This window comes from Schistocerca piceifrons, chromosome 1 (assembly GCF_021461385.2).
Source record: "Schistocerca piceifrons isolate TAMUIC-IGC-003096 chromosome 1, iqSchPice1.1, whole genome shotgun sequence".
NCBI lineage: Eukaryota > Metazoa > Arthropoda > Insecta > Orthoptera > Acrididae > Schistocerca > Schistocerca piceifrons.
In genome coordinates this window covers 657,040,408-657,061,380 of record NC_060138.1, presented here as the reverse complement: position 1 = coordinate 657,061,380, position 20,973 = coordinate 657,040,408, and the positions used below count along the sequence as shown (strand labels likewise).

Below are 20,973 nucleotides of genomic sequence, written 5' to 3'. Positions count from 1 at the left end.
TCTGGCGAACTGGAGGAGGAGGAGGGGAGGCAGACTGGACCATGGTTCACAAGGAAGTGGTCTTACTCATGTTTGGTCTGTTTCCTGTCTGCCTGTGACATTTGGTGTATTATGGACCCCAGATGAAGTTGCATGCATTGCAGTACGCAGAAAGGAGGCTGCGTGAGGAAACGCAATTGGCAGTGCAGTGCGTTGCGCAGCAAGGTCAGCGGGAACAGCCGCGCGCCACAGCCGGCTGCGCGTCCGCCGCCTCCAGTGCAAACAAGACTCGATGCTCGCCCGTATACACACACACACACACACACACACACACACACTTAACGTGTTGCGCACCGTATCTGTCGCCAAGGTCAAACAGCGCTGATGTCTTGTAAACAGACGCTGCACCTCTGCAGCGGCTAAGCCTCACGTCAAGTGGATGGTTGTTCTGCGTCTCGGATTTCCCGACTGCCAGCCGAGTATTTTTCCACTGCCTAACTTCGCCCTCACGCAGGCGTCCTCATATACCTTCTATTGAGAGAAAAGGTAGGTCTCGATTACAGTGCAGTGCGTTCTACGTCTACATCTACGTCTATACTCTGCAAACAACGGTGATGTGCGTGACAGCATGTGTCTGCAAACCACAGTGATGCGCGTGACAGCGGAACAAACGCTGGTAGCAGTTACTTCTGTAAAATATCTGGGAGTATGCGTGCGGAACGATTTGAAGTGGAATGATCATATAAAATTAATTGTTGGTAAGGCGGGAACCAGGTTGAGATTCATTGGGAGAGTCCTTAGAAAATGTAGTCCATCAACAAAGGAGGTGGCTTAGAAAACACTCGTCCGACCTATACTTGAGTATTGCTCATCAGTGTGGATCCGTACCAGATCGGGTTGACGGAGGAGATAGAGAAGATCCAAAGAAGAGCGGCACGTTTCGTCACAGGGTTATTTGGCAAGCGTGATAGCGTTACGGAGATGTTTCGCAAACTTAAGTGGCAGACTCTGCAAGAGAGGCGCTCTGCATCGCGGTGTAGCTTGCTGTCCAGGTTTCGAGAGGGTGCGTTGCTGGATGAGGTATCGAATATATTGCTTCCCCCTACTTATACCTCCCGAGGAGATCAAGAATGTAAAATTAGAGAGATTCGAGCGCGCACGGAGGCTTTCCGGCAGTCGTTCTCCCCGCGAACCATACACGACTGGAACAGAAAACGGAGGTAATGGCAGTGGCACGTAAAGTGCCCTCCGCCACACACCGTTGGGTGGCTTGCGGAGTGTAGATGTAGATGTAGAGAGCGTGTGTCCCACTGTACCAGCTACTACGGCTTTTTCCCATTCCATACATGTACGGACGTTCCATTCTCGTCCGGAATGCGGGAAGAAAATTGCTTAAATGCCTTTGTGCTTGGTGTAATTAATCTAATCTTATTGTAACATATTCCTAGGTTCATCACTTAAAGCTGGTTCTAGAAACTCTAAGTTTTCACGGGATAGAATTCGTAAATTCACTTCCTCATTAATTCCCCACTGTCACGGAACTCTTGTTCAGTGTTAATTTCTATAACTCAATTCGAATCCGCAACAAATTCGAGGGATTTCGAAACCTGTGTAACACACATTTCATTTTAGAATAGGAAGGAAGGAACGAAGATTAGGGTTAAACGCACCATCGACAATGACGTCAGTAGAGATGGAACACAAGGCTGGATTGCTTCAAGGATGGGGAAGGAAACATTCCGTGCCTTTTTGGTAGCAACGATCCCGGCATTGACCTGGAATGATTTATGGAAATTACGCAAAAGCCTACATCAGAATGGACGGACGGAGATGGGAACCGTTATCCTTCGGAATACGAGTCCACTGTGCTAACCACTGTACTCCCTCCCTCGGTCTCATTTCAGACTTTAATTCGGTTTACACTGATCACTGTATTCTCATAATACTATCTTCCTGTGTAAATCGCATGATACTTCTGCTAGTTCTTTTTAATCTAAATCGTGCCTACGATAATTTACATATTGTAATATGCCTCTACAGACTGACAAACAGCGGACGCGGGCACCTAGTGCTACTAGTGCCCGCGTACGGGATAACGCTCTGCTGGCACTGTGAAATTTTCTAAGTCCCTTACCTTTCTCCGCGCCACTGCGCGGCCATAAAAGCGAGCGCTGACCGCGGAGCGGATCATTCGCGCTGCTGCTGCTGCACAGGCAACTGCATTGAACGCTGCCAAGATGCCATACAGAAGATACAGTCGCCATCGTCGTGCAAGACAGACTATATATAAAACAATTGAAGACGTTGAAATGACCACATCTGCCGCCGACAAGAAAAAGAATACGATCAAATCTGTCGCTGCACACGCTCTACTGGACGGACCTGCAGTCTTTTGTGGATGCAGACTGAACTTCAGCATCGACATCAATGATTCGTTTACCCACGGAAATGGATGGCTAACAGTCGCTGTTGTACGTGGTGGAACAGGCGTACCCAATGTATCCGGACTGGAAAGCTTTGTTGATCGTGACATCATAGCATACCGAACATATCATGTTACTGAAAATGTTAATAAAGACTTTGGCAAATCAACATATATGTCACCCTCACCCTTTTCCTTGTACACACGTAATAGACGTAAGTTATCTGTTAATGAAACTGTTTTTATATGGATTAAAGTTGCAGTTACAGACGAAACCTTCTCCCGTATAATGTGGACTACAAGATCATACGATGCCGCCTGCCACTGAAGGGCGCTTACACACCCCAGTAAACAGCTCATCTGCTAATGTTCCGATTGCCTCTATGTCATTAATAACTAACACAGAAGTTTAAATGGTTCAAATGGCTCTGAGCACTATGGGACTTAACATCTGAGGTCATCAGTCCCCTAGAACTTAGAACTACTTAAACCTAACTAAACTAAGGACATCACACACATCCATGCCCGAGGCAGGATTCGAACCTGCGACCGTTGCCGTCGTGCGGTTCCAGACTGAAGCGCCTAGAACCGCTCGCCCACAGCGGTCGGCGACAAGGTATGCAGGGCTTTACTCGTAAAGCTATTGTATCAAGACAACAGCAATGGTAGAGGTGCTCTTCACGAGTATCGACGCATTAAATGAATATGGATAACTTCTCTTTCTGCACCTGGGTTCAAGAACATGAATCGGAAATTCGAGTAAATGGTGATTCTGCGACTGGTCCTGGGAGACGGCGACGGCCAATTGCACCACAAATTGTTGAAGACGTTATTGTTGCCGTGGTTGAGAATGCTGGACGCAATGTGCGGTCTTCAAGCAGTGCGCGAACTGTGTCACGACACCGTTCAAAAAGAACTGCAAACACTTGCGAAATGATAACCACACAAACTTCCAGGCTGTCTTGATGCGGACACAACGAGCAGCGGTTGGAAACTGGAACGTAAACAGGGCACCCAGTTAACAAATGCTACCTCATCATGTGGAAAGTAACGTGTTTCTTTCAGTGCTTTATTCATGATTTCTCTTCTGCATGTCCTTACAAATGCTCCCACAAAGATTCATTGTCCTACGATCACTCGTTTTTCATGGAGGCCTTCTCAAGTAGCGAAAGTTTACTTATAACCAACCAGTATAATACACAAATATAGTACGAGAGTAAGTCTTTATTCAGGACAGTATTTCCACAAAAATATAGATTCAGTGCATTGATGCAACCAACATTTATTTCGGCCATATCGCATACAGCTCAAGTAATTAATAGTAGTATCCCGCCCACTTGAATCCTAAATCATCTACAGTCACTATTACATTATGCAGGAGCTATTTACGATTTCTTTAAGGAGCTGTTCACGACTCTTTTCTTTTCAAATGCTACGATTTCAACTAATCACAGTGCAAACGCAATGTTCTGCATTAAGAAGCTTTTGAAGGCTCCTTCAGTATTTTTTAACTAATGAAAAGAGTTTATTTAAACCATATCAAGGGATGCAAACACAAATTGGTATCCTATCACACAGACTGAATGGAAGAAAGTTACAGACTTCTCCATTCGGAGAACGTGTCTCAACGCTGGAGACTTCTATGCAGGGTAGGGAGAGGAACCTGTAGTGTGTAAAATGCGTAACCTATGAGAACGGCCCTTGGCAGTTCAGTAATCAATTTCTTCGGTCTTACACGAAACATGGACTTTTCTGAGCAATTACTATTAATTTACGTTATGACAAAATGCTGCGCCGCCATTTTCGAAGAACTGCTGATATTGTCTCTGTTGTGTTGGGTGTTAGCGTTCCTATCAGAATATTCTGAAACAATGGAATTCAACATAAGCTGTACATTCTCTCTGACAGTCTCACCCACGTGAACATCGCCAGTCGTTAAGTGCACACAAATGGTATTGTTAAAAACAGATAATTAAAGTGAAGAAGCTCAAAACAATGCGTGATTTATGGGCTGAATAACCACAAAAATTTATAACAAATGAGTAAGTCAGTCATTCGGAGTACTCATTAACGATACCTTAAAATATGTTCTCATCGATGTACAGGTACGTACGTGCCACCATTGGACAAGACTAAGAGCATCCAATACAGTGCTCTACACGTATTTTCGTCTGCCCACCTGATAAAATCGAGAAATGTTAGTACATCAAAGCATTTCTGCCACTTTTCAAAGTACAAAACACAGTCATTTAAAATCTCGTGTACATGTGCTGAAATCTGTACAACACAAGACTGCACACCTGAGGTGGTGCACAACGTGGGGTTTCTTTCGCTGCTTCATCTTCATCTGATTCTGAATTCCCACGTACTCCAGTGCACAGCTGAATGACGCTCCCTTCCCTGTCTTTGCAGATGTAGAAGCAGTTCCTGGATGGTCTGGTACGGTTTATCTGATATTTATACGCACAGCATAAACTTTTTCCCATTTACATCGCACAGGCTTCAAGGATAATCCTTTTTGCAACTGTCGGAAGATAGACGGAGGCGTCGAACGTCTGAGATTTTTCTATGGTTTCTTCGATGCACAGTGAACAGCTTACTGCAAACCCTAGTGAAAGTTGTGTCCCTACCAACATGTGCACCTGTTTTATTATGTCTTGACGATCCTCAAATACACAAATCCATTTTTAGGGTTCCGTACTTCAATCGTTAAAAACTGAATACTTATGGAACCACATTGTTGTCCGGGTGTGTGTGTGTGTGTGTGTGTGTGTGTCTGTGTGTGTGTGTGTTATTTTTTTAATTGTTGTTTGGACACGTTGGCTACTCTTATTCCCTACATACCGTGTAGAAGTTGATGGAGTTGCAGGTTGATGGTCTTCTGATTGTTTTTAGTGCCTGAGTGTAATGGTGGACTGATTTCCTCCCATGTCTGTGTTTTATCAGCAGTCTCCCTCAATAACTTTTTTCTGACGTCCTAGATCTTCTACGAAACGCAGACCCTGAGTAAAGATGCTGGGATTCGCATCGTATGGAAGCGTGCGACTCGCAGCCGTGAAAGCGTCGAGTTTCATTCCTCACTGCTAACAGAATCCATTATCACTGTTATGACTTCTGTGTCACTTTGACCATAAATAGTGGTGTCGCTGGAATCCTTAGTTCATTGCACGAATATCCTGTTGGGTCTTCGCTGCTATTCTCTGTTCCATGTCTACGTTCGTCTGTTGCTTCATTCGTGCGCAATGAAACGAATGGCGTACATCCCGTAGTTTCCAGATGCATTGTACACGCGATTTTTGTCTGTGCGTTGGAACAATACCTGTGATTTAGTTTACAGTTACCGGAAGCCTTTTCTATGCTACAGACGGGGAGAGAATACAATACCCTATTCCTTAAGGCACGCGAATTATGTTTTCGAAAAGTTGCACGTATTATTGGAACACACACTTTGCCCCGGGAGCAACTTCATTAATGGAACACGTTAGGGTTTGCCGCCAAGGACTGCTGATAAGATTATTTTGTTGGACAGCCAGTTTCGGTCCATGGATCATAATCAGATTCATCATACTAGGCGATAAAATCAATGGCGTCAAATAAAAGTCCATGAATTCGTCAGTGCTGTCATTTGTTGTTATTTGACACCTTTGATTTTATCGTCTAGTATGATGTACCCCCCCATGAACCATGGACCAACCCGTTGGTGGGGAGGCTTGCGTGCCTCAGCGATACAGATAGCCGTACCGTAGGTGCAACCACAACGGAGGGGTATCTGTTGAGAGGCCAGACAAACGTGTGGTTCCTGAAGAGGGGCAGCAGCCTTTTCAGTAGTTGCAGGGGCAACAGTGTGGATGATTGATTGACCTGGCCTTGTAACACTAACCAAAACGGCCTTGCTGTGCTGGTACTGCGAACGGCTGAAAGCAAGGGGAAACTACGGCCGTAATTTTTCCCGAGGGCATGCAGCTTTACTGTATGGTTAAATGATGATGGCGTCCTCTTGAGTAAAATATTCCGGAGGTAAAATAGTCCCCCATTCGGATCTACGGGCGGGGACTACTCAAGAGGACGTCGTTATCAGGAGAAAGAAAACTGGCGTTCTACGGATCGGAGCGTGGAATGTCAGATCCCTTAATCGGGCAGGAAGGTTAGAAAATTTAAAAAGGGAAATGGATAGGTTAAAGATAGATATAGCGGGAATTAGTGAAGTTCGGTGGAAGGAGGAACAAGACTTTTGGTCAGGTGAATACAGAGTTATAAATACAAAATCAAATAGGGGTAATGCAGGAGTAGCTTTACTAATGAATAGGAAAATAGGAATGCGGGTAAGCTACTACAAACCGCATAGTGAACGCATTATTGTGGCCAAGATAGATACGAAGCCCGCGCCTACTACAGTAGTACAAGTTTATATGCCAACTAGCTCTGCAGATCATGAAGAAATTGAAGAAATGTACGATGAGATAAAAAAAAATTATTCAGATTGTGAAGGGAGACGAAAATTTAATAGTCATGGGTGACTGGAATTCGTCAGTAGGAAAAGGGAGAGAAGGAAACGTAACAGGTGAATATGGATTGGGGCTAAGAAATGAAGGAGGAAGCCGCTTGGTAGAATTTTGGACAGAGCGCAACTTAATCATAGCAAACACTTGGTTCAAGAATCATAAAAGAAGGTTGTATACATGGAAGAAGCCTGGAGATACTGACAGGTTTCAGATAGATTATATAATGGTAAGGCAGAGATTTAGGAACCAGGTTTTAAATTGTAAGACATTTGTAGGTGCAGATGTGGATTCTGACCATAATCTATTGGTTATGACCTGCAGATTAAAATTGAAGAAACTGCAAAAAGGTGGGAATTTAAGGAGATGGGACCTGGATAAACTGACTACACCTGAGGCTGTACAGAGTTTCAGGGAGAGCATATGGGAACAATTGACAGGAATGGGGGAAAGAAATACAGTAGAAGAAGAATGGGTAGCTTTGAGGGATGAAGTAGTGAAGGCAGCAGAGGATCAAGTAGGTAAAAAGACGAGACTAGTAGAAATCCTTGGGTGACAGAAGAAATACTGAATTTAATTGAAGAAAGGAGAAAATATAAAAATGCAGTAAATGAAGCAGGCAAAAAGGAATACAAACGTCTCAAAAATGAGATCGACAGGAAGTGCAAAATGGCTAAGCAGGCATGGCTAGAGGACAAATTTAAGGATGTAGAGGCTTATCTCACTAGGGGTAAGATAGATACAGCCTACAGGAAAATTAAAGAGACCTTTGGAGAAAAGAGAGCCACTTGTATGAATATCAAAAGCTCTGATGGAAACCCAGTTCTAAGCAAAGAAGGGAGAGCAGAAAGGTGGAAGGAGTACATAGAGGGTCTATACAAGGCGATGTACTTAAGGACAATGTTAAGGAAATGGAAGAGGACGTAGATGAAGATGAAATGGGAGATATGATACTGCGTGAAGAGTTTGACAGAGCACTGAGAGACCTGAGTCGAAACAAGGCCCCGGGAGTAGACAACATTCCATTAGAACTACTGACAGCCTTGGGAGAGCCAGTCCTGACGAAACTCTACCATCTAGTGAGCAAGATGTATGAAACAGGCGAAATACCCTCAGACTTCAAGAAGAATGTAATAATTTCAATCCCTAAGAAAGCAGGTGTTGACAAATGCGAAAATTACCGAACTATCAGTTTAATAAGTCACGGCTGCAAAATACTAACGCGGGTTCTTTACAGACGAATGGAAAAACTAGTAGAGGCCGACCTCGGGGAAGATCAGTTTGGATTCCGTAGAAATGTTGGAACACGTTAGGCAATACTGACCCTACGACGTAACTTAGAAGTTAGATTAAGAAAAGGCAAACCTACGTTTCTAGCATTTGTAGACTTGGAGAAAGCTTTTGATAATGTTGACTGGAATACTCTCTTTCAAATTCTGAAGGTGGCAGGGGTAAAATACAGGGAGCGAAAGGCTATTTACAATTTGTACAGAAAGCAGATGGCAGTTATAAGAGTCGAGGGACATGAAATGGAAGCAGTGGTCGGGAAGGGAGTGAGACAGGGTTGTAGCCTCTCCCCGATGTTATTCAATCTGTATATTGAGAAAGCAGTAAAGGAAACAAAAGAAAAATTTGGAGTAGGTATTAAAATCCAGGGAGAAGAAATAAAAACTTTGAGGTTCGCCGATAACATTGTAATTGTGTCAGAGACAGCAAAGGACTTGGAAGAGCAGTTGAATGGAATGGATACTGTCTTGAAAGAAGGGTATAAGATGCACATCAACAAAAGCAAAACGAGGATAATGGAATGTAGTCGAATTAAGTCGAGTGATGCTGAGGGAATTAGATTAGGAAATGAGACACTTAAAGTAGTAAAGGAATTTTGCTATTTGGGGAGCAAAATAACTGATGATGGTCGAAGTAGAGAGGATATAAAATGTAGACTGGCAATGGCAAGGAAAGCGTTTCTGAAGAAGAGAAATTTGTTAACATCGAGTATAGATTTAAGTGTCAGGAAGTCGTTCCTGAAAGTATTTGTATGGAGTGTAGCCATGTATGGAAGTGAAACATGGACGATAAATAGTTTGGACAAGAAGAGAATAGAAGCTTTTGAAATGTGGTGCTACAGAAGAATGCTGAAGATTAGATGGGTAGATCACATAAGTATTGAGGATGTATTGAATAGGAATGGGGAGAAGAGAAGTTTGTGGAACAACTTGACTAGAAGAAGGGATCGGTTGGTAGCACATGTGTTGAGGCATGAAGGGATCACCAATTTAGTATTGGAGGGCAGTGTGGAGGGTAAAAATCGTAGAGGGAGACCAAGAGATGAATACACTAAGCAAATTCAGATGGAAGTAGGTTGCAGTAGGTACTGGGAGATGAAGAAGCTTGCCCAGGATAGAGTAGCATGGAGAGCTGCATCAAACCAGTCTCAGGACTGAAGACCACAACAACAACAACAACATGATGATGTAAATGTTTTATGAACCTCATGATGGGCCTCTGGGTCGAAACTGGTTGTTATACAGGGTGTTACAAAAAGGTACGGCCAAACTTACAGGAAACGTTCCTCACACACAAAGAAAGAAAATATGTACGTGGACATGTGTCCGGAAACGCTTACTTTCCATGTTAGAGCTCATTTTATTGCTTCTCTTCAAATCATATTAATCATGGAATGGAAACACATAGCAACAGAACGTACCAGCGTGACTTCAAACACTTCCTCCGTTAGCGAGGATACATGCATCCACCCTCCGTCGCATGGAATCCCTGATGCGCTGATGCAGCCCTGGACAATGGCGTATTGTATCACAGCCGTCCACAATACGAGCACGAAGAGTCTCTACGTTTGGTACCGGGGTTGCGTAGACAAGAGCTTTCAAATGCCCCCATAAATGAAAGTCAAGAGGGTTGAGGTCAGGAGAGCGTGGAGGCCATGGAATTGGTCAGCCTCCACCAATCCATCGGTCACCGAATCTGTTGTTGAGAAGAGTACGAACACTTCGACTGAAATGTGCAGGAGCTCCATCGTGCATGAACCACATGTTGTGTCGTACTTGTAAAGGCACATGTTCTAGCAGCACAGGTAGAGTATCCCGTATGAAATCATGATAACGTGCTCCATTGAGCGTAGGTGGAAGAACACGGGGCCCAATCAAGACATCACCAACAATGCCTGCCCAAACGTTCACAGGAAATCTGTGTTGATGACGTGGTTGCACAATTGCGTGCGGATTCTCGTCAGCCCACACATGTTGATTGTGAAAATTTACAATTTGATCGCGTTGGAATGAAGCCTCATCCGTAAAGAGAACATTTGCACTGAAATGAGGATTGACACATTGTTGGATGAACCATTCGCAGAAGTGTACCCGTGGAGGCCAATCAGCTGCTGATAGTGCCTGCACACGCTGTACATGGTACGGAAACCACTGGTTCTCCCGTAGCACTCTCCAACAGTGACGTGGTCAACGTTACCTTGTACAGCAGCAACTTCTCTGACGCTGACATTAGGGTTATAGTCAACTGCACGAATAATTGCCTCGTCCATTGCAGATGCCCTCGTCGTTCTAGGTCTTCCCCAGTCGCGAGTCATAAGCTGGAATGCTCCGTGCTCCCTAAGACGCCAATCAATTGCTTCGAACGTCTTCCTGTCGGGACACCTTCGTTCTGGAAATCTGTCTCGATACAAAAGTACCGCGCCACGGCTATTGCCCCGTGCTAATCCATACATCAAATGGGCATCTGCCAACTCCGCATTTGTAAACATTGCACTGACTACAAAACCACGTTCGTGATGAACACTAACCTGTTGATGCTACGTAATGATGTGCTTGATGCTAGTACTGTAGAGCAATGAGTCGCATGTCAACACAAGCACCGAAGTCAACATTACCTTCCTTCAATTGGGCCAACTGGCGGTGAATCGAGGAAGTACAGTACATACTGACGAAACTAAAATGAGCTCTAACATGGAAATTAAGCGTTTCCGGACACATGTCCACATAACATCTTTTCTTTATTTGTGTGTGAGGAATGTTTCCTGAAAGTTTGGCCGTACCTTTTTGTAAGACCCTGTATAAAAAAAGTTATCACCTCTTGGCGGCAAACCACTACGTTCTTCAAATTTTTGCGATCTCTGGCGTACCACCTTCTTAAAATTTCATTACTATTCAATGTGTAAGAACGCTGAAGTATTTACATCTCTCAAATAATGAGTCTATCAATGCCCCAGAATACCTGCAAATCTTAGCTAAAAACAAAAAAATTTAAAAGAGTTTTAAAAATACTGGAATAATAAATGTTACCGTGACGGAACATCTGCAGCATTTAAGGATAGTCTTAGCTCATTAGTACGATAAACTGTTTCCAAGCCTTAGCGTTAAAGTAGCAGATTAAAATTAAGACCACGTTAAGTTAGTGAAATAGTTATGGAACTGAAAGATACTTCGATTATTTAATGGCAAGACAGCAATATTCATGAAGCACGTTATGAGTTTTAGAGTAACACCAAAAGGGTTGGCTTTTCAGTGTTCCCCGTCTTGCACAAATGTTTTACTACGCCCCACTCACTAGATTAGTTTGGTATCTGTTGCAGTAGAAAATTAACGTCTTTAAAAATCATTCATATTATCGCAGAAGTATCTGGTCGTAGTGATGTAATTTTATGTTAATGAAAACAGACAAAGAAATTTTCGTATAATTATATTCGGTTGCAGACCACGTCATGATATGTAACGGTGAATCAAGGTTTCCGTCACTACTGAAAGTGGATTTGATCAGGGCACGTATCACAGAGCGGTTCAAAACCCTGGGTGACTTTGCAGGAACTGACTCAGACCGTAAAAGCCTACGAACATGCGAAGAAAGAAATTTCTATTGGCATAATAAAAAGAAAATCAAGAGAGAATATTTACAGGCAATATACGACAAGGTGTTGGTCCAGAGAGAACTAAAACTTGGCTTCTACAACGAAACTATATGCATAATCTCCTGGAAGAGAGAATAAATGTTTGCACTATGCTGTTCATTTTTGGAACACAACCTACGACCAGCTTAGAGACAGAGGTGATGACACTTTCTGCAGGACCTGACCACACATTTGGCAGGACAATGCTCAAGCACGTACAGTGCAAGCTGTTACTGGTTTGTTTGACTGATGGGGCTGCTAAGTGCTAACCACCTACTGCACTCCCCTGACTTAAGCCCTCGTGAGTTCAACTCTATTTCTGAACTGAAGGAAAAACTTCACGGCATTCGCTTCAGAACTGTTACAAATTCGTCGGGCAATAGACTGCGCCGCTCTAACTGTCAACACAACTGGCACTGCTAAGAGTATCCTACAATTTCCATATCTCTGGCAACGGGTTAGACACAATGCTGGTGACTACTTTGAAGGTCAGAAAAACTTTGCAACACGTTTCTATTTTGTACGAGCTGTAAATAAATAGTTGCCACTATTAAAGTTCCAACCCTCGTATGTTAGACGAAACGTGTCAGAGAGGAACTATTTTGTATTAGTATGTTTTCCTATGAATCAAACCAGCGAAGTCCAATCCGTATATGGAAATCGAAAGTTCGGAAAGCGGTATTCTCTTTTTACATAACGAATGATAACATAACGAGTTGGACAAAAATACGGAAACACCACGAGAAACGCATGTTTGCATATAAATGCAGACAGTTGCCAAGCCTGCAGGTTGGTCCGTCGTATTTGACCACGAACGGCGCCTGTGCAATGTCCTTAATACGTTGCCAGTACCAGTCGTGGTCAGAACAGTTTTGCATAGCTGTGAGTCCATTATGTCGGAGCTAAATGGATTCAAACATCGGTAGATTGTTGGCGGGCCGGCCGAAGTGGCCGTGCGGTTCTAGGCGCTGCAGTCTGGAACCGCGAGACCGCTACGGGTCGCAGGTTCGAATCCTGCCTCGGGCATGGATGTGTGTGATGTCCTTAGGTTAGTTAGGTTTAAGTAGTTCCAAGTTTTAGGGGACCAATGACCTCAGAAGTTAAGTCCCATAGTGCTCAGAGCCATTTGAACCATTGTTGGCGGTCGTAGGGTGCGTGCTTCCGCAATGTTTGGTATTTCAAGAGACGTCGTACGGAAGGTTTATACCGCATACAGGGAAAGCGGAAAATCATCATCCGCTAACGCACAACGCGGACGAGAGTGCGTCGAGTGACCTTGACGGACTGTCATTGAAGAAGATTGTTGAGGAAAATAAGAGGACGACAGCTGCAAAGGTCCTGTAGAACTGAATGTCTCACTCGCGAACCCTTTCAGCACCAAAACAACACAAATTTCCAGAAGCAGGGAGTTGCAGGGCGGCCTGGAATTACAAAACCACTCATCAGTGATGCAAACGCCCGGAAGATGAAAATGTGGAGCCGAAGCCAGAAATCCTGGACAGCGGAGCAATGGAAGGATTTCGACTGGTCGGATGAATCTAAGTTTCACACTGTTTCCAACTTCTGGCTGAGTTTATTTATTTATTTAACCTGATCAGATTAGGGCCATCAGGCCCTCTCTTATATAGAACCAGTGTTTCACACATGCAGCATTTCACACATCAGAGTTACATCATGACAATACTTTAAATAAGAAAATTAGATTACTCTAGTCACAATATGAATAAAGAGTAATGACTAAGACCTAATAAAGTAAGTACTGGCAGTATTTTTATAACAGGTGCTATACATACAAATTATGATAAAAGCAATAATAGTAACAGTAAAAAAAATCAAATAATAATGATAAACATGAGAAAAATTGGCAATAGTAATGAAGATTTGTGCAGATGTACATTAATATCTTGGTGTGTAAAGTATATGTTTACTAGTATAGTGAGTTCTGGGGGAGGGAGATTTAAGGAGGGGGAAAGAGGGAAGTAATGAGGTGAAGTGCATTCGTGTACAGAGGAAGGCATTACTATTGCTTAAGTAGATACATCATTAACTGTTTTTTGAAGCCGGACATGTTTCTAAGTTCTCGAACATAACGAGGGAGGTTATTCCAGAGTCGGGTACCGCTACTGTAAAGGACTTGGAGAAGGTGCCTGAGCAATGCAGTGGAACAGAGAGGATTTTATTATAATGGGAACGTGTGTTTCTGTCATGTTGTTCCGACATAAGCGTTAAAGACGGGGAGAGAGTATGAGGGACAGTGTACATTTATAAGGCAGTATATGAGACAGAGTGTATGGAAATCTCTGCGCTTGTCTGCACGCAGCCAGGACAATTTTGCATATGCTGGTGAAATGTGATCAAAAAGTCGAACGTCACAGATATATCGGACGCAGGCATTCATGACCAGTTCCAGACGTCGCGAGTTTTCCTGAGAGAGGCCTCGAAAGATATCGGGTTTCGCTGATGATTTGGCCAGACTTACATTGGTATCCCATGGGCCCCATGGTTACCCTACAAGGGTACTGCCAACGATTATGTACCAATTCTGGGTGCTCAGGTCCATCCCTCGGTACAATATTTGTTCCCCAATAGTGATGCTGTGTTCCAAAACGACAGGGCCCCTGTTCAGAGAGCTTGCATCACACAAGGCTGGTTTTGAGAGCACGAGGGTGAACTGTCGCATATAGCCTGTCTACCACAGTCACCAATTTTAATATTTCTGGGCCTTTGTGGTTATTTTGGAGAGAAGAGTGCGTGACCGCTGCCCATCTCCATCGCCATTACCTGAACTTGCCCCTATTTTCAGGAAGAATAGTATAAGATTCCCTTGAAAACCATGCACGACCCGTACTTATCTATTCCGAGAGAAGTGCAACCTGTTCCGAATGTCACCGAGTTGCCTACGCCATATTAGCCGTGATTATGTGGTGTTTCCATATTTTTGTCCACCCCACTGTAGGTCAGTCTTAGGGAAAGCGATAAGTCACCAATCTTGTAAGCGATGACAAGGAAAAGCCACCTGTCCTCGGAGGCGCCCTGCCAGTATAGCGCGCAAGTAGTAGGGGTGATCGGCAGGCTCTCGCTCCAGAGTGTGGCGAACCGCTAATGTCAAGGATCTGAGCGCGGCCGAGAACAATGGCCGGGTGCAGCGCGCGGCCTTACCGGCAGCGCCGCCGCCGGAAGCCACGCCGGCCGCGCGTGACGCGACACCTGCTTCCGGGCCGCAGGTCGCCTCCCAGGACACTGATTGAGGCGCCCTCCGGCTCCCTATTGGCCAGCGGGCGCTGCGTCATCAGCAACGGAAGTACGCGTCGCTGCGGACACAAGATCTTCACCAGTCTAGCTGGAAATTCATCAAGTGCGCAAACCGGCAAGTTCTCTAGGTCTAGGACCTTTGAGCCACCTAGTCATTAAGTGCAGATTTAGACTTTTCTCATATTTTGGAATACGCGCTAGAATTTCAATCTAGCAAGACGACAAGGTTTTAAGATTTCCTTTTTTTTGGAAATCGGCCTTCTAATTGTTTTGATGCTGCCCAATATGACACCCTCTCCTGTCCTCACATCTTTATAGCACTGACACTCAACGACTCAATTATCTGTTAGACGTATTCCAGTCTTTGTCTACACCTCATATTTTTGCACTCTGCAACTCGCACCAATACCATTGAAGTTTGTAAGTAGGCTGTTTAGGTTTTTATGCTGGTAACGTCATCTAGCGCTGTGTATGAAAATCACTGGCTGTGATGTGTGCAGTCTGTGGCTGGTGGGCATTGTTGAAATATTCGCCATTGTAGTGTAGGGCAGTTGGCTGTTACTGCGCGTAGCGTTGCGCAGTTGGAGGTGAGCCGCCAGCAGTGGTGCATGTGGTGACAGAGATGGCGGAGTTTTGAGAGCGGATGATCTGGACGTGTGTCCATCAGAGACAGTAAATTTGTAAGACTGGATGTCATGAACTATATATGACTTCTGAACACTATTAAGGTAAATTCATTGTTTGTTCTTTATCAAAATCTTTCATTGGCTAACTATGCCTATCAGTGGTTAGTGACTTAAATAGTTAGAATCTTTTATTTAGCTGGCAGTATTGGCGCTCGCTGTATTGCAGTAGTTCGAGTAATGAAGATTTTTGTGAGGTAAGTGATTCATGAATGGTATAGGTTATTGTTAGTCAGGACCATTCTTTTGCAGGGATTATTAAAAGTCAGATTGCGTTGCGCTAAAAATATTGTGTGTCAGTTTAGTGATGATCAGAATAAGTAAGGAGAGAAATGTCTGAGTACGTTCAGTTTTGCCCAACTGTTTGAAAATCAAATAACGTAAGGGGTTTACCAGCACAGTAATTCACTAATTTTTCTAAGGGGACGTTTCAAGTTATTCTCTGACATCTTAACACGTACTTTTGCCGGCCGCTGTGGCCGGGCGGTTCTAGGCGCTTCAGTCCGGAACCGTGCTGCTGCTACGACCGCAGGTTCCAATCCTGCCTCGGGTATGGATGTGTGTGATGTCCTTAGTTTAGTTAGGTTTAAGTAGTTTTAAGTCTAGAGGACTGATGACTTCTGATGTTACGTCCCATAGTGCTTAGAGCCATTTGAACCAGTACTTATCATACTGTTTTCCACATATTCTTTTCCATGCCGATTATGTGGAGAATTTAGTTTTTATCATATCGATCAATTTAATTTTCCTCAGCCTCCTGTAGCATCACATCTCAGGTCCATTATTTTCTTCTTTGGATTCCTCAGTGTCCGTAGTTCGCTTCCCTATGAGGCTATGTTGCAGAGTACGTCCTCATAAACTTCTTCCTCCAGCAATTTATTTCCTAACCTACTGCACTTGTTGAACCCACTGGGCTTATTCGGGAGGAGCTGAATTCAACATCATCTATCCTTGTTGAGTAAAATTTCCCGCAGTGTCCATAAATATAGCATGGTTCCTTTGATAATGCCACGGCCGTGTCCGTTTTACGTTCCTGCTCACCTAAGGCAACTGCTGCGTGTCAAAAGGTCTCGCTGTTCACAAGAAGTTAAATCCTAATCTTTAATTTTTGATTCTTTGGCACATCGTGAAAGCTCTCCCTGCAGTCAAATTCCTTCCGAGAATACGTGGTTATTCGAATAGCAAAATTCACCCTCTCATTAACTTAGTAGTTCGGAAAAAAGTGATATGGGTGTACACAAAATGCGATTGTAAGGGATTTTATGTTTTTCACTGAGAGACGTAACGGAGCTCTAGAATGTTGCGCTCATAACTGGAATGGACCGTGTTTAGCTCTGAGCATGGCCAAGATTGTTCGCATATGCTTCTATTTCCTAAATCATTTTTTTTAAAATCGATGTACAGTTTCTTCAATGGGATTCGTCAAAATACCAAAGGTGTTCCCCACATCAACTGGACCTGAAATATCTCTACCTGTGTAACTCTGAACGAAAACCGAGACGTATGTTACAATTATCGGACAAATGGACTGTTTTCCTGTGTTTTTTTGCTTTTTTAACAGAGAGTTTTGCGTGATAACCCTTGCAGATAATCGACACTGACTTTGGTAAAATAAGAACACTTTAGCCTCGGTTCCATGTATGACAGCAGGAGTTGCAAGCATTCCATTTTTTCCAGTCTTAGAACTAACTACCATTGGCAGCTGGTTATTCTACCTTATCGAGGATCGCCTTGTTTACAAATTCACCCCAGGGTAAAAACTCTGCACTGAACTTCAAAGAAGATATACAGTAAGACTTTACTTATTCCTTTTGTGACATCAGAAACTGGGTTCACTTCACTATCATTAATTAAATTGTCCCAGAAAAAATGCTGACGCCTTAGCTTCGAAGGAGCACGCTTACAATTTCCATTGTGGTCCTAGGACCAAGAAAATCGTCATCCGCAACTGCAGTGCTTCCAGGTTCAGAACTTCAGCTACTCGTAGTCAGTGCTACACAGGTGCTGGTTGCCTGAATTGTATTAAATCACTATCTCTTGCAGCAGCCCAAAATTGTGTGAATTAAGTGCGATGCTCCAGCCTGCACAATGCCATCATTGTGCATTATTAGTAGTCCACACTATATAGTTGCTGACTACTGTCGGATCCATTTTACGAACAGGATACATGTTGCTACGATCTTCGTAGATTTATGTTCCGCGAGAGATTTCTTGAAAGTCTGGGATATGGTTCTATTCCACGGATACCTTGACATTCATGTGCAATAGCGATATTTTATGGAGAGCTCCCGTCTCCGGCCTGAATGGAATATTCTGGCGTGTGACGTGCCGTAAAATCTTTTACAGGCCACTGGCGCGATCATCGAGCGCTGTTTGAGCAAGACGCGTGACATCAGCGCATTTGATCCCTGCCACGTTGTGGGCATACACTTAGAGGTTGTTAAGAACGCCGGGATTTTTACCTACCATCTATCAATGATGTGTCGTGAATATCCCGTTGCGGAGACAATCGCCGCCGCTGGAGTTTTCTGCCGTGGGTACCCACCTGTTGACAAGGCTCGCAGTCAGTATCACAGATTGTATCACCGGATACACCATCGTCCGCCCCTGGTAGCTGATTGGTCAATCCTCTGAGCCCGGGTTCGATTCCCGGCTGGGTCGAAGAATTTTCTCCGCCCAGGGACTGTATGTTGTGCTGTCATCATCCTCATCGACTGCAGGTCGCCGAAGTGGCGATTAAATAAATTAAATAAAAACCGGTTACACCGCCCCCACTGCAACAGTTCGTTGATCAACAACAATTATAAGCGAGAGTCTTTAGCGTTGAGGTCTTCCCATAGCTACCAGGTACTGAAATCACCGTTCATCTCCGCACACGCGCGTCACAGGTTACAGAGGTTGGCATGGACATGATTTACTTGTGCTGTCCCTGAAGTCACCCCGCCTAAGATCGTCTAAGCCACGCTAACTTCTGCGAAGCGGTTGAGCAGTCGTAGGTCTGGAGGTCTCACCAACGTTATGGCGTGTCGTAAAGCCCACGTCACGATTCGCCGAAGCAGTCATCAGCGTAAAAGTGGGTGTACAGCAGACTACTAGGGTGGTCTCTCTCTCTCTAATTCCTCGGGTGTGTATGGTATCAGTTCCCAAACGACAGATCCAAGCACTTCCTTCAAGATCGTCCTTTGAATTTTCTCCGGGTTTACCTAGAAATGCGCTTGGCAACCTCACTAGTGGCACTGCCTGCTTCATAAAACAGCTTTCGGGCAAAAAGAGCGAACGAGGTGACGCAATGCTAAGACATTGGAATCGTATTCTAAACGTCCGCGTTTCAAATCCCCGGCCTGCCATCCGGATTTAGGTTTTTCATTATTCCCCAAAATCGCTTAAGGAAAATACCGGGACGGTTCCTCTGAAAGAATACGGCTGATTTCCTTTCCCCTCCAAGTTTGTTCTTCGTCAACGGATCATTAGACCATAACCTCCCTGCTTTCCTTCGTGCTGTCAGGCATTATCATGGCTGTAAAGATAACACTGAATAGTATTAGCTCATGATCTATATGAGTATGTTAACAAAACAGTTTTAGAAATTCACAGTCGTTACATTTTACAAATTTAGTTTGAAGAAGGCTCAGTTGACTGAGGTGAGTTTCTCTCACCTAATTTTTCCACTTGTCGCAAAGGCTTATTGTGTACCTACATCTGCACACATACTCTACAAGCCACCATCGTTCCATCAGCTGTTCCCCTCGAAAGTGGAGGGAGTGAAAAGCGACTGCCTATGTGCTTCCATCCGACCACTGGTTACTCGCATCTTGTCTTCACTATCCATACTTGAGATGTATGATAGTGGCAATAGGATCGTTCTGCAGTCAGTCACAAATGGTGGTTGTCTATGCTTTTTCAATCGTGTTTCGAGAAAAGAACAGCGTCTTCCCTCTAGCGATTCACGTTTGTATTCACGAAGGACTTCTATAACACTCGCGTGTTAATCGAACCTATTACTGACGAAATGATAATTAAATGGACACCCTAGCTGCAAACGCGTTGATGTACTTCATTGGGGACATGTTGAAAATGTGCGCCCCGACCGGGACTCGAACCCGGGATCTCCTGCTTACATGGCAGACGCTCTATCCATCTGAGCCACCGCGGGCACAAAGGATAGTGCGTCTGCAGGGACTTATCCCTTGCACGCACCCCGTGAGATCCACATTCCCAACATATCCACACCACTACATTCGTAGTGCGCCTAATAGATGTTTGCCCATCATACTCATTACTCGTGGCAGATTAATCTACCAAGTCCCGTACGAGTTCGGGCATAGCGTGTGCGTTCGCACAAGAAGGTCAATGGCCGGGAAGCCATATTTTAACTATATATGACGGTAGTATCTGTTCCGGTCGGGGCACACATTTTCAACATGTCCCCAATGAAGTACCTCAACGCCTGTTTGCAGCTAGGGTGTCCATTTAATTATCATTTCATTTCTAGCAAAACTGCATGGTCATCCACGGTAACTGTTCTTTCGGGAACAGATACTACCGTCATATATTATTACTGACGAATCTAGCAGTACCCCAGTAATTGCTTCAATGTCTTCCTTATCCCGACCTGATTGAGCTCCTACATTCGCGATCAGTACCCTTTCCCAGAATTCTCCCAATAAACCGACGCCCGGGTTCCCGGGTTCGATTCCCGGCGGGGTCAGGGATTTTCTCTGCCTCGTGATGGCTGGGTGTTGTGTGCTGTCCTTAGGTTAGTTAGGTTTAAGTAGTTCTAAGTTCTAGGGGACTGATGACCATAGATGTTAGGTCCCATAGTGCTCAGAGCCATTTGAACCAATAAACCGAAGTCGACCATTCGTCTCCATACAAACGACCTCGCGTGCTCGTTCCTTCGTGAGAATTCTGATCACAGAACCATTCTCTCATTCTTCTTTTCATTGGTTGATCACATAGTTCATAATCAGACACATCAATTCCGACACCAGGCTGATATGAAACTTATCTGTTTCCGACCTTCTGAGTGTGCACATAGTTCTGTAATAATCACGTAAGTAAGGAGGCAAATGAATTACTAAACGCGTAGACGTTACAGCTGTGTTGAAATAATTATTTTGTCAGATACATTAAGGCCATACCCGGCAAAAAGTCTTTAAATATATCCATGATGCTTCCTTTTAAGACAGTTTTGAATACGCCCATTATTTGCCAAATCGCTGC

General features: G+C 44.1%; 1 protein-coding gene and 1 non-coding gene across 5 annotated transcripts in view; both read right to left on the bottom strand.

The window, feature by feature from the left end:
- Positions 1 to 20,973, bottom strand: part of LOC124805363 (putative epidermal cell surface receptor) — a 428,974-nt gene that overhangs the window by 317,404 nt on the left and 90,597 nt on the right. The window lies entirely within an intron of this gene.
- Positions 19,830 to 19,904, bottom strand: Trnat-ugu. Its single transcript has one exon. It is a non-coding gene; the product is annotated as a tRNA-Thr (tRNA).